Consider the following 11,865-nt stretch of genomic DNA (forward strand, 5'->3'; position numbering starts at 1 on the left):
CTGCATTCTCTAGAAAAGCAAAAAATTTGTGCTCTTAACCTCTGAATCTCAAGGGTCCTGTAGACAAGCCCTTTAATATATATATATATATTTTTTTTTTAGAAGATTGGTCTATCAATTTTATTTTCTCACTTCCTCACTCAATTTTTTTTTGTTGTTGTTGTTTGGTTTTGTTTTTTGAGACAGGCTCTCATGTAATCCAGGGTACCTTGGAAGTCACTTAGGCAGTCAGTGGTGACCTTGAACTCTTTTTTTTTAATTTTATTTTTTTTCTTATCAGTTACATTTTATTAACTCTGTATCCCAGCCGTGTCCCGCTCCCTCAGTCCCTCCCTCCCTCCCTCATCTCCACCCTGCCCCTTTCCAAGTCCACTGATGGGGGGGGCCTCCTCCCCATTCATCTGATCCTGTTTTATCAGGTATCTTCAGGACTGGCTGCAAAGCCCTCCTCTGTGGCCTAACAGGACTGCTCCTCCCTTGGGGGGTGGGAGGTCAAAGAGCCAGCCATTGAGTTCCTGTTAGAAATAGTCCTTGTTCCCCTTACTATGGGAAACCAATTGGTTACTGAGCTACCACGGGCTACATCCAAGCAGAGGTTCTAGGTTATATCCATACATGGTCCTTGGTTGAATGTCAGAAAAGACCCTGTGCCCAGATATATTTGGTCCTTGTGGAGCTCCTATCCTTTCCCCATCATACTAACTCCCCTTCTTTCATATGATTCCCTGTACTCTGCCAAAGGTTTGGTTTTGAGTCTTTGTATCTGCTTTGAAAACACTGCTAGTTAGAGTCTTTCAGATGCCTTCAGTAGACTCCTGTCATACGTTCAACGCACATCTTTCTAAACGAGGATTGATCATCTTACCCCATGTCCGCTCTCTTGATTATCTTTTTTAGGTGTATTGATTTCATTATGTTTATCATATCTTATAGGTCTATATAAGTGAGTATATACCGTGTTTATCTTTCTCCTTCTGGGATATTTCACTCAGAATGATCTTTTCTAGATCCCACCATTTGCCTGCAAATTTCATGATTTCCTCCTTTTTGATTGCTGAGTAGTATTCCATTGTGTAAAAATACCACAATTTCTGTATCCATTTCTCCGTTGTTTCCAGGTTGTTTCCAGGTTCTGGCTATTACAAATAAAGCTGCTATAAACATATAGCAAATTGTTTGAGGAAATATCCCTTTTGTGTACTTGAGCAAAGTTTGGGTATATACCTAGCAGTGGTATAGCTGGGTCTTGAGGAAGCACTATTCCTAATTGTCTGAGAAAGCGCCAGATAGATTTCCAAAGTGGTTGTACCAGTTTACATTCCCACCAGCAGTGGAGGAGGGTTCCCCTTTCTCCACAACCTCTCCAGCATGTGTTGTCACTTGAGTTTTTCATCTTGACCATTCTGATGGGTGTGAGGTGAAATCTCAGGGTCGTTTTGATTTGCATTTCCCTGATGGCTAATGAGGTTGAGCATTTCTTTAAGAGTTTCTCTGACATTCGATATTCCTCTGTCGAGAATTCTCTGTTCAGCTCTGTTCCCCATTTTTTAATTGGATTACTTGGCTTGCTGCTTTTCAGCTTCTTTAGTTCTGCATGGTATTGGCATAAAAACAGAAAGGAGGATCAATGGAACCGAGTAGAAGACCCAGAAATAAATTCACACGCCTATGAATACTCGATTTTTGACAAAGAAGCCAAAACCATTCAATGGAAAAAAGACAGCATCTTCAACAAATGGCACTGGTCCAACTGAATGTCTACATGTAGAAAAATGAAAATAGATCTATATTTATCACCCTGCACAAAACTAAAGTCCAAGTGGATCAAAGACCTCAACATAAAACCTGACACACTAAATCGGTTAGAAGAAAAAGTGGGGAATACCCTTGAACTCATTGGCACAGGAGACAACTTCCTGAACAGAACACCAACAGCACAGGCTCTAAGAGCAACAATCAGTAAATGGGACCTCATGAAACTGAAAAGCTTCTGTAAAGCAAAGGACACCGTCATCAAAACAAAACGACTGCCTACAGATTGGGAAAGAATCTTCACTAACCCTTTATCTGACAGAGGACTGATATCCAGTATATACAAAGAACTAAGGACCTTGAACTCTTAATCTTCCTACCACTGCCTCCAAGTGCTCAGATTACAGGCTTGCACCGCCATGCCGTTTTTCATTCTCTCTTTAAAAACAAAACAAAGCAAAACAAAGCCATTTGTAGGATGGCACCCATGTCATGTGACAAATGTGGAGGTCAGAGGACAAATCTGTGGTCTCTCCTGCCACCTTTATATGGGTTCCAGGGATTGAACTCGGGTTGTCAAGCTTGAATGGTGAGTGCCTTTATCCATCTCCCCACCCTGGCTGGCTCTTTCCATCCTCTTAACTGGTATCTTTGAAGACAGAATTTTTAAATTTTGGTAAAGTCGATTTACCACTTTGACTTTCTATTGATTATAATGTCAACATCTTATCTACAAAATAATTCCATAACTCCAAGTCATTAATACTTTTGTCCTAATGTTTCTGCTAAATTTTGAGTTCATGAGCTACTCTGAGTCAGTTTCCATGTTCATCTTACATAGAGATGGCCAGTTGTTCCAGTACCTTTAGTTGAGAAGTCTATCATTCTCCACTACAATGCCTCTGTACCATTGTAAAAAGCCAAATGTCCATATATGTACTCGTCTATCCCAGAACTGTCTGCTGTTCTTTTAATGTAACTGTCTCTTGTGCAAGTCCCACTGTTTTGACAAATACAGCTTAGTAATAATGGTTAAAATCAGGGAGCATAGCCTTTCAATATACCTTTTCTTTGTAAAGGCATCTTAGAGTTGTTTTGTTTTGAGTCCAGTTATTCTGGGTATTTTTTTTGGAATTCTCTTGTGTTGGAATCACCTGGTCAATTTCTAAAACCACTGCAGAGAATGTCAGTAAGAGCCAGGTGTGGTGCTCACAGCTAAGTGTACACTCAGGAGATAGAGGTAGGAAAATCGTAAGGAAGTTCAGAGTCATCCTCAGGTGCAGAGTGAGTGTACCAGTCCAGACTACATAAGATGCTGTCTCAACCTAAAGAAGAAACAAAAACCAAAAAAACACATTTACTGGGCTTTTTACTGAGATAACATTGAATCTACACATCAATTTGAGAAGTAGCAATAATGCTGAGTCATCAAGACCATGCACAAGGCACATCTGTCCATAATTAAAGCTTTCTTTCATTTCTGTGGGCAATATTTTGCAATTTCCTTTATTCTTTTATTAAAACTTAAAGGATAAGAGGCTAGAGAGAAGGCTCCACAGTTAAAGGGTGTCTACTGCTCTCCTAGAAGACTGACGTTCCATTCCCAGCACCTACATCAGACAACTCACAACTGCTTGTGACTCCAGCTCCAGGAAATTCAACACCCTCTTCTGACCTCTTCAGCACCTGCACACACATGGTATATACACACGCAGACACACACACATAAACAACAAAAAAAAAATCTTTTAAAACTTTTTTAAGGCCACTACAGTCACACTGCTGACTCCCGTCTACACTGATGTCTCCACCATACATCTCTAATATTGTCTATCCTTTCAAATTCAGCAGTCCTCAAAGGAAGGATCCAATGAGGTCATGTGGTCATGCACCCATAAGTGATGTTCCATTTTGCTCAGAAAGAAGACAAAAGAGAAGAAGGCACTAGAAAGCTTAATAAAAACACAGCATTACAGTGGGGAGATCTAGGGGAATGTAGGACCCACAAACTTTTAAGGGAATGACAGTAAGGTTACGAGAGAGAGAGAGAGAGAACGCAAATGGAATGTTCCAGGTCACACAGAGATTGACAGAGTATTGACAGACTTTTCCTTCTGTGTTTAGATATGACTCATGGTAAGGAATGCATTTTATAACATGACACTTTATAACATGTATACAATAAGACTGTTAGCTCACTTAATACTTACAGAAGTCCTAGGAAATTTTACTTTTATTATCTCTTTTTATAGATGAGTATAAAAGTATAATAACTTGTCCAGCAAGTAAACAAACCAGAACTTGAATATAGGCCACATAGATCAGGGTCCTAGGCCTTAATCACTTCATATGCTGTCCCAAATATGCACAGTAGTATGTTTACATATATACATATGAATGTGCAGTGCTTTATAAAGTACCAACCATTTGAATAATGGACTCTGTTATTTTCTAGTCTATTTCAGTTTGAAGTCTTGACTGCAAGTACCAATTAAAGCCTGCCACTTTTAAATGACTGAAAAGCACCACTAAACTCCCCAGGCCAGATCTCCTTTTTTGGTTTTCTTTTTAGAAAAGGAGGAACTTAACATCAAAGATGGATATAAACTGATCATTAAGTAAAAGGTTAAAAGCTTCTACTGTCTGCCTCATAGGAAGACAGTTACCCCATCTATCACTCAGGAGAAAACGAAAGATGCAAAACTCCCTCTTTCGTGGTAATAGCAAGTATACATACAAGCAATTCAGAGAGAAAAAAGTCACTTGAACCTCAAGCCTACTAGGCAGTACAACCATCACACTCATTAGGACATACACAAACTATTTTTCAATTAGCCAGGCTGTAAGAAATCAAATACAGCATATCTGTCATGTTAAAAATTCTCTATTGTCTCTTTTTAGTTTTTAACTCTGTATCAATATTGTTCTGAGCATTTTACATATATTTTAACTCATTTACCAGGCTTCACAATTCTATCCACTTGGGGCTACTATCAAATCCAATTTACAGATGGATTTAAGTATAATTAAGTATACAGAGAATATACTTAAGACTTGCCTACCCAGCTAAAGTGAGCTGGGTATCATAGGACATTGCTCCACTCAAGCATCTGTTCTCTTGACTACCCTACTCAAGATTTAAAGCCATCATGCTGGTGACTGTATTGACAACCCCCAAAGCAAAGCAGCTGATAAACTTCAGTAGTAGCTGATCAAATAGTGCTAGGTCTTCCAAAAGTATGGGAATGGAGGTAGCTTAATGTTCAGTCTAAGCTTGTCCAGCAATAGGCAACATTATTTCCAAGGAAAACTGGATTCCTATTAATCTAACTATTATTATTAAAATATTTAAGTACATATGCATAAATTTGTTTATGGTTATATGTGTATATTGCATATGTAGTCAGTAGAAAATAAAAACACCTCAGAGTTTCTATGTAGTTTTAAATCTATCATATGTCTTTTTTCTGCTAGCAGAACCTAGTACCTCAGTGTTAAATGTCAAGGTGAGATGAATGAAATCGTGAGTGGGGAAACTCTAAACTACAAGTGGGAAGTAGTCTGCTCTCGTCCTATCCTGCATATCAGATATTTACACCATGATTCATAACAGTAGCGCATTTACAATTATGAAGTAACAATGAAATAAGTCTATGGTTGGGGTCACCACAACATGTATTAAAGGGTGGCAGCATTGGGAAGGTTGAGAACCAATGCTTTAGACGTAAGTGAGGGATCATCTGGGTGAAGTGAGCCTCTGGCCCTTGGGAACTTGTCTTGATTAGGTTAATGGAGCTGGAAAGACCCTCCCACTGTGGATGACACCAATGTCTGGACTAAGACCCTGGGCTGTATAAAAAGGAGAACGTGAGGTGTGTACAAGCATTCATCGTTCTCTGCTTCCTTAGTTATTTTTGTGTTACTGTTATATGTATGTGTATGTATGATGTGTGTGTGAACGCAGGTGCATACATGCTACTGCACATACGTGGGGGTCAGAGGACAGGGGTCTATTCTCTCTGTCCACTGTGGCTTCCAGGGATCAAACTCAGATCATCAGGCCTGTGCAGCAGGGGCTTTAAGCCCATGAGCCACCACCACAGCCCACGCTGCACTTCCACCAACCACTTCAAGGTCTTGCTGCCTTGATTTCTCTACATGACAGCACTTCAAATCCTTCTTTTCTCCGTGGGCTTTTGTCAAGGCATTTTATTGAAACATCAGTAACTAATCCAGAGATTATGAAATTAAAACTGTCTGTTTCGTGTCCCTCTTCAGTTACCCGGGAGCCCCGAATTCACCTACTAAGCATTTACAGAGAAGCCATTATTACAAGTAAAATGGATTTGGAGTCAGGGGATGAGGGTTATAATCCAATCTGCTGTTTACTCAATGAGCAGATCAATAAGTGTTACTTGTGTCCCGTTTGTCCATCTCTTGTCCCTTCGACTCCCCTCCTGCTCCTCCCACTGCAGCTGCACGGCATGGTCCCTGTTAGTGTTGGTGAACACACCATGAAGTGTGCCTTCTTCCACTCTCTGTAGCTTCTGTTTTTTCTGCCTGCAGTATTCCTCCTTTGAGGAACTGTGCTCAAATAGCATCTTACCCAGAGGGCCTTTCCCCAGTTCCTCTGAATAAAATAACACACACACACATTCTCCTTCTGCTTTTCTGTGTGGAGTTGACAAGTACCTATATTTATTTGTTCATATTCTGTTCTCCCCATAGATATCATAAGCACCAGAAAAAATCAGTCTGTCTCTTTCTCTGTGTCTCTGTCTCTCTTTTTCTATCTTTATCATTTGTTTGTTTGACCTGTATTCTCAGTATTATCTTAGAACAAGGCATTACAAATTTGTTGAGCTGGGCATTGTGATGCACTTTTTTAATTCCAGCACTTAGAGGCAGAGGCAGGCTGATCTCTGAGTTCAAGGCCAGCCTGGTTTACAGCGACAGCCAGGGCTACACAGGGAAACTGTTTCAAAACAAAACAAAAAGTATGTTGAATGAAGTTGAATAAACACAGTGAATTACTGAATATCTATACACACCTTCCTATCTAGTTTACAGGATTACAAAAATCAAATGACCATACAAAAGCTCTTTGTAGAGTGCTAAATAAATCAAATAGCACTTCTGAACAATATTTATGTGAAAGTGAACTATTTTCATAAAGCCAAATAAAGAATTCCAACTCAAAAGATCAAGAAGAAATTACCTGTAGTTTTCATATTTACTCCCTAGCATAGAATCACTAAGACATGAAACACCAGTCTGGATATACAACAGTAGCACTCAGAAGGTCTGGAGAGGAGGATCATGAGTTTGATGTTATCTTGAGCTTCAGAGTGAGACCCTATTTCAAGAAAATAAAAAATAAAGAAATAAAAAAAAGTCACATCATCCTACAATGCTAAATATTTTAGAATGTTTTCAAATTTCTCAGATCAAAAATTAACTAGAGCTGGGCTTGGTGGTGGCATGCCTTTAGTCCCAGCACTCAGGAGGCAGAGGCTGAGTTCAAGTTCAGAACATGAATCTGGTCTACAGAGCAAGTTCTAGGACCACACAGACAAACTCTGTCTCAAAAACAAAAATTAAAAAAATAAATTATTTAGTTTTTAGGTCTTTAAACTATTGAGTCTCAAAATTCTTTTTCCTACTATAAAACAAATAGACAAGAAAACTCAGCCTAGAATTAGTAATTTCTCAAGCTAGTAAAGATGGCTCAGTGGGGGTTGGGGATTTAGTTCAATGGTAGAACACTTGCCTAGCAAGCCCAAGGCCCTGGGTTTGGTCCTTAGCTCTGGGAAAATAAAAATAAAAAAAGATGGCTCAGTGGGTAACAGCACTTGCTGTGGAAGCCTTGTGACCTGAGCTCATGCAACTCACAGAAAGGAGGGAAGAGAGAATGGATTTCACAAAATTGTCCTATGACCTCCACATTTGTGCCATGGTATGTGCACACTAGCACTCACACACAAGATAATAAATACTTTTTAATTAGTAATTTTCTCACACCACTCCCCTCGAGGCTTGGAGATATACCCAGAAGAACGGCAAAAAGATGGTATGTGCGATAGCGGGTAGACAATGTCAAGGAAACGCTGCTTCCCAGACACAGTAGGGCAGATGCACATACAAACTCATAGAGACGCATAAGACCTACAGAAGCTCAAGGCAGACAACATCCCAGAAGAAAAGAGCAGACATGTACACAAAGTAAGAAGCTATTCCCAATTGGTAGCTGCTGGAAGAGGGCAAAGCCAGTCTTCTTCAATGGAACGACACTGGGTATATCTCCTACACTCCAGGACAGAGACTCATCATGCCCAGGAGTAGTTGGTGAATGTGAATCAGACTCCACAGTCTTTGTTTGTTTGTTTTGTTTGGCTGGGTGTTTGGTTTGTTTGTTTGTTTTTTTGTTTTTGAAAAAAAGAAAATGCATATCAACTTATGTGGAGATCTGCAAGGATCTTGGGAGAGGGGAAAGAATACAATTAAAATATATTGTATGAGGGCTGGAGAGATGGGTCAGTGGTTAAGAACACTGGTTGTTCTCCCAGAGGATCCAGGTTCAATTCCCAGCACCCACATGACAGCTTCCAATTGCCTGTAACTCCAATCCCAGGGTATCTGACACCCTCTTCTGGCCTCCTCAGGCACCGTGTATGCACATAGTACAGAGACTCACATGCAAACAAAACACTCATACCTATAAAGAAAGTTAATATAATATATATACATATGTAATAGATACACATATAATATATACAAACATAATAAAATTCTCAAAGAAAAAAACTTTAAAGCATTAATTTCTCATTAAGATCAAAGTTATTTACCTGATTAATATTTGAAGAGCTAGATCCCATGCCAATTTACTTCTTGTAGTGACAAATCATTTCTATTATGACTCCTCTTTAAAAGATTTACTGCTAACTCTTCCTAATATTTATGATACTATTTCCTACTAACAAATGCCTGTGCACTGAACTAACAAGCCTTTTAAATGCTACATTTGTGATTAAAAGTTACAGCTGTGTTTCACCATTCACGTTTGTAATATTGCCTGTAGCTATTAAGTGGGCAGTTTGATGGATCGTGATGCCTTAATATTGGCCTTATAACTAACCAATCTGGAGCCAGTAGATACCAAATACTATTTCAGAAATCTTGATTATTCCTCTTACAGATCTGGCTTTTCAGGCTTTCATTGTTCTATTTAGGATAGTGTGGTTTTGAGGGTTTTTTTTAACTTTAATTAATTACACTTTATTCACTTTGTACCCCCCATAAGCCCCTCCCTCCTCCCCTCCTAATCCCACCTTTCCTCCCCCTTCTTCACGCATTCCCCTCCCCAAGTCCACTGATAGGGGAGGTCCTCCTCTCCTTCCTTCTGATCTTAGTCTATCAGATCACATCAGAAGTGGCTGCATTATCATCTTCTGTGGCCTGCTAAGGCTGCTCCCCCCTCAGGGGGAGGTGATCGAAGAGCAGGCCAATCAGATTATGTCAGAGGCAGTCCCTCTTCCCATTACTATGTAACCCACGTGGACACTGAACTACTATGGGCTACATCTGTGCAGGAGTTCTAGGTTATCTCCATGCATGGTACTTGGTTGAAGTATGAGTCTCTGAGGAGGGCACTGGGCCATTACCAAGATAGAAAAGAAATAAAAAATATACAGTTTTGTCATTCAAGGTGCTATAACTTAGCTGAGAGTATTAGTCTTAATATTACTTATTTTTAGATAAATATAACTAAACATACAAGGAACACCCTCAAACATCGCTTATAAAAATGATGAATCAAGCAGATTTTCATAGTCTACTACTTATTCACAATGCTGCTTTTTTACAGCCTACCACACAATCTAAGTGGTCAAACACTCAATTCTATGTCAGACTTGTTAAGGCATATGCGGGAGTAAAAGGGGTATCAAACTTGATTATGCTGCTTGCAATAACGCCTTTGAAAGCAAAAAGGTGGGTGATACTGTAAGGCCATAACACACTTTACTGCATGTTTTGAGAACTAAGCTCAGTGGAGGAGGTACTAACTTGAAAATGTTAAAGACAATCTCATTTTAAAATTAGAACATACATCTTGCACTGTTTACTACAAATGAATGATATAGAGCAATTATTCACAAACACCTGTCTCTGGCTTACTGCTGGCAAACTGACTAACAAACACAGAGATCTTCACTCTTTTGTGCTGGAGTGAGACCTGGATATTCATACTTTTAAAACACACTCTTGAAATACATTTAAAAGCTCTTAGACATATTCTGATGTATGTGCCAACAAGAAAATAGTTTGATTTGTTTGATATGATATTATTTCAATGGATTTTTAAAATTCTGTTATAATTGATAAATTTAAAAAATAAAACATTCTGATGGGAAAAAAAGAAATTAATAATCATCATTTTACTTGGAATATTTTTATTTGGATACTTTTTCAAGTGAATTTAAGCATCAAGAATTTTTAAATGGTTAAAAAACAAAAACAGAAACAAAGGCACAATTAAAGCCCAAATAAGGCTTTTATTGTAGCCTCGCAGAGGCTACAGTTCCCATCTTGGCAGACTGAAGGTTCTGAGGAGTAAGCTTGGTTCTTGCAGTTCATTTGCATTTTTTTTTATATATGCTTTTCAGGCTATAGAACTCTGTAAATACACTTTTCTAATGGTGGTACTGAAACAGAGAAGAGGCTCCAAATTCATGAAATCAACTGAGACTATGTTTTTTAAACCAGGTCTTGTTTCTTCTCTAAACATTTAAAATAGTGAGATGACAAAAAAAAAAAAAAAAAAAAAAAAAAAAAAAAAAAAAAAAAAAAAAAAGTTCTTTGCTTGACAAAAGGGCCAGAAGAGGCTTTTCAATCCTTCTTCAAGACATATAATTATTCCTACTTTTTAATATAACAGCAAAGAGGGTATCATATTAAGGTGAGTAACTAAACTAATCCATTTACTCCATTAGCCAGAGTGAGTTTTCTAAAGTACAAATCTGATCATGTCATTTCCTATAAAATCCTTCAGTGATTTCCTTTTGTCATCATAAATAGATCTAAACTCTTTTCAATGGTTACCTGGTTATTACTAGTCCCTGTTTTCAGTTCCTTTTCAACCTTATACACCATCCTCTAGCAGGGAGTTCTCCTCTCACCAGTTGAAGTGAGAAACTTAAGACTTTTTTTTTTTTTTAACACTTTGTGTTCTCTCTGCCTGGAAGCCATTATATACTCTTCCGTCTAGAATGCTGTCCTTCAATCTTCCTGTACGTTCATTTTTTTTCTTTCAACTATTAATTGTTTCATGTAGTTGGAATTTACATACAAATAAAGAAAATAATATATAAAAAAATAATAAAATAAAATAAAATAAAAGATTTACTGGGTGAAAGTTCTGAATAGCATCATTTTCTCTTAGGTGACTTAACAACTTTAAACCTCACCTTTTGGTTTACTCCAACTATTTGATTCCAGTCTTGTACCAAGTAATCAGATGACCTAAGGAAGAGATACTTTTCACTTCCTTTGAAGTTTTGAAATCTCTGGATGAGGGAGAAGAGAGTTGATGATGACACTGAAGCCCTTGAGGTTGTTCCCAATTCCTCTTGTTGCCAGGACTTATCTCAGCATGAATGTCAAGGACAGCCTAAATCAAATCTTTCAAGTGAAACATTTAAATGGGGAAATAAGTAGGAGGAGTTAGTGTTATCTGTAAAGACCTTGTCCTTACCCAAGAGGTTTTCATAAATGAAACCCCAAAAGACAGCATGACATTCTGCTATTCTCAGCACATGCTTATAAAGCAACAACTATGATTCTCAGGGAATAAAATTTATAAACTTAACTTCTGAGGCCAACCTAGAAAAGGACACACCAAATCTCACTGTGCAGCCCTAGCTGGCCTGGAACTCACTATGTAGACCAGACTGGTCTTATATTCAGAGTTCTGCCTACCTGAGTCCTGAATGCTGGGACTATGAGCATGTGCCACCACACCTGACCCAACTGTGTCTCCTTTTCCAGTTTCCAGTACATAAAAATCCTCAGTGACTGCAATATACATCTCAGCTTTCTTCACATTCAAGTGGCGAT

General features: G+C 38.5%; 1 long non-coding RNA gene across 2 annotated transcripts; it reads right to left on the reverse strand.

Moving 5' to 3' along the window:
• Positions 1-376: 376 nt before the first annotated feature.
• LOC129684832 (uncharacterized) lies at positions 377-11,489 on the reverse strand. Of its 2 annotated transcripts, none has more exons than XR_008721404.1 (4): positions 11,217-11,489; positions 6,971-7,108; positions 2,817-3,077; positions 377-1,590 (listed from the first exon to the last, which is right to left on the reverse strand). It is a non-coding gene; the product is annotated as an uncharacterized LOC129684832 (long non-coding RNA). The 2 variants fall into 2 exon arrangements; XR_008721405.1 differs by having other exon boundaries at positions 2,817-3,438.
• Between the last annotated feature and the right edge of the window lie 376 nt (positions 11,490-11,865).

This window comes from Psammomys obesus, unplaced genomic scaffold (assembly GCF_907164565.1).
Source record: "Psammomys obesus unplaced genomic scaffold, mPsaObe1.curated_primary_1811, whole genome shotgun sequence".
Classification (NCBI taxonomy): Eukaryota; Metazoa; Chordata; class Mammalia; order Rodentia; family Muridae; genus Psammomys; species Psammomys obesus.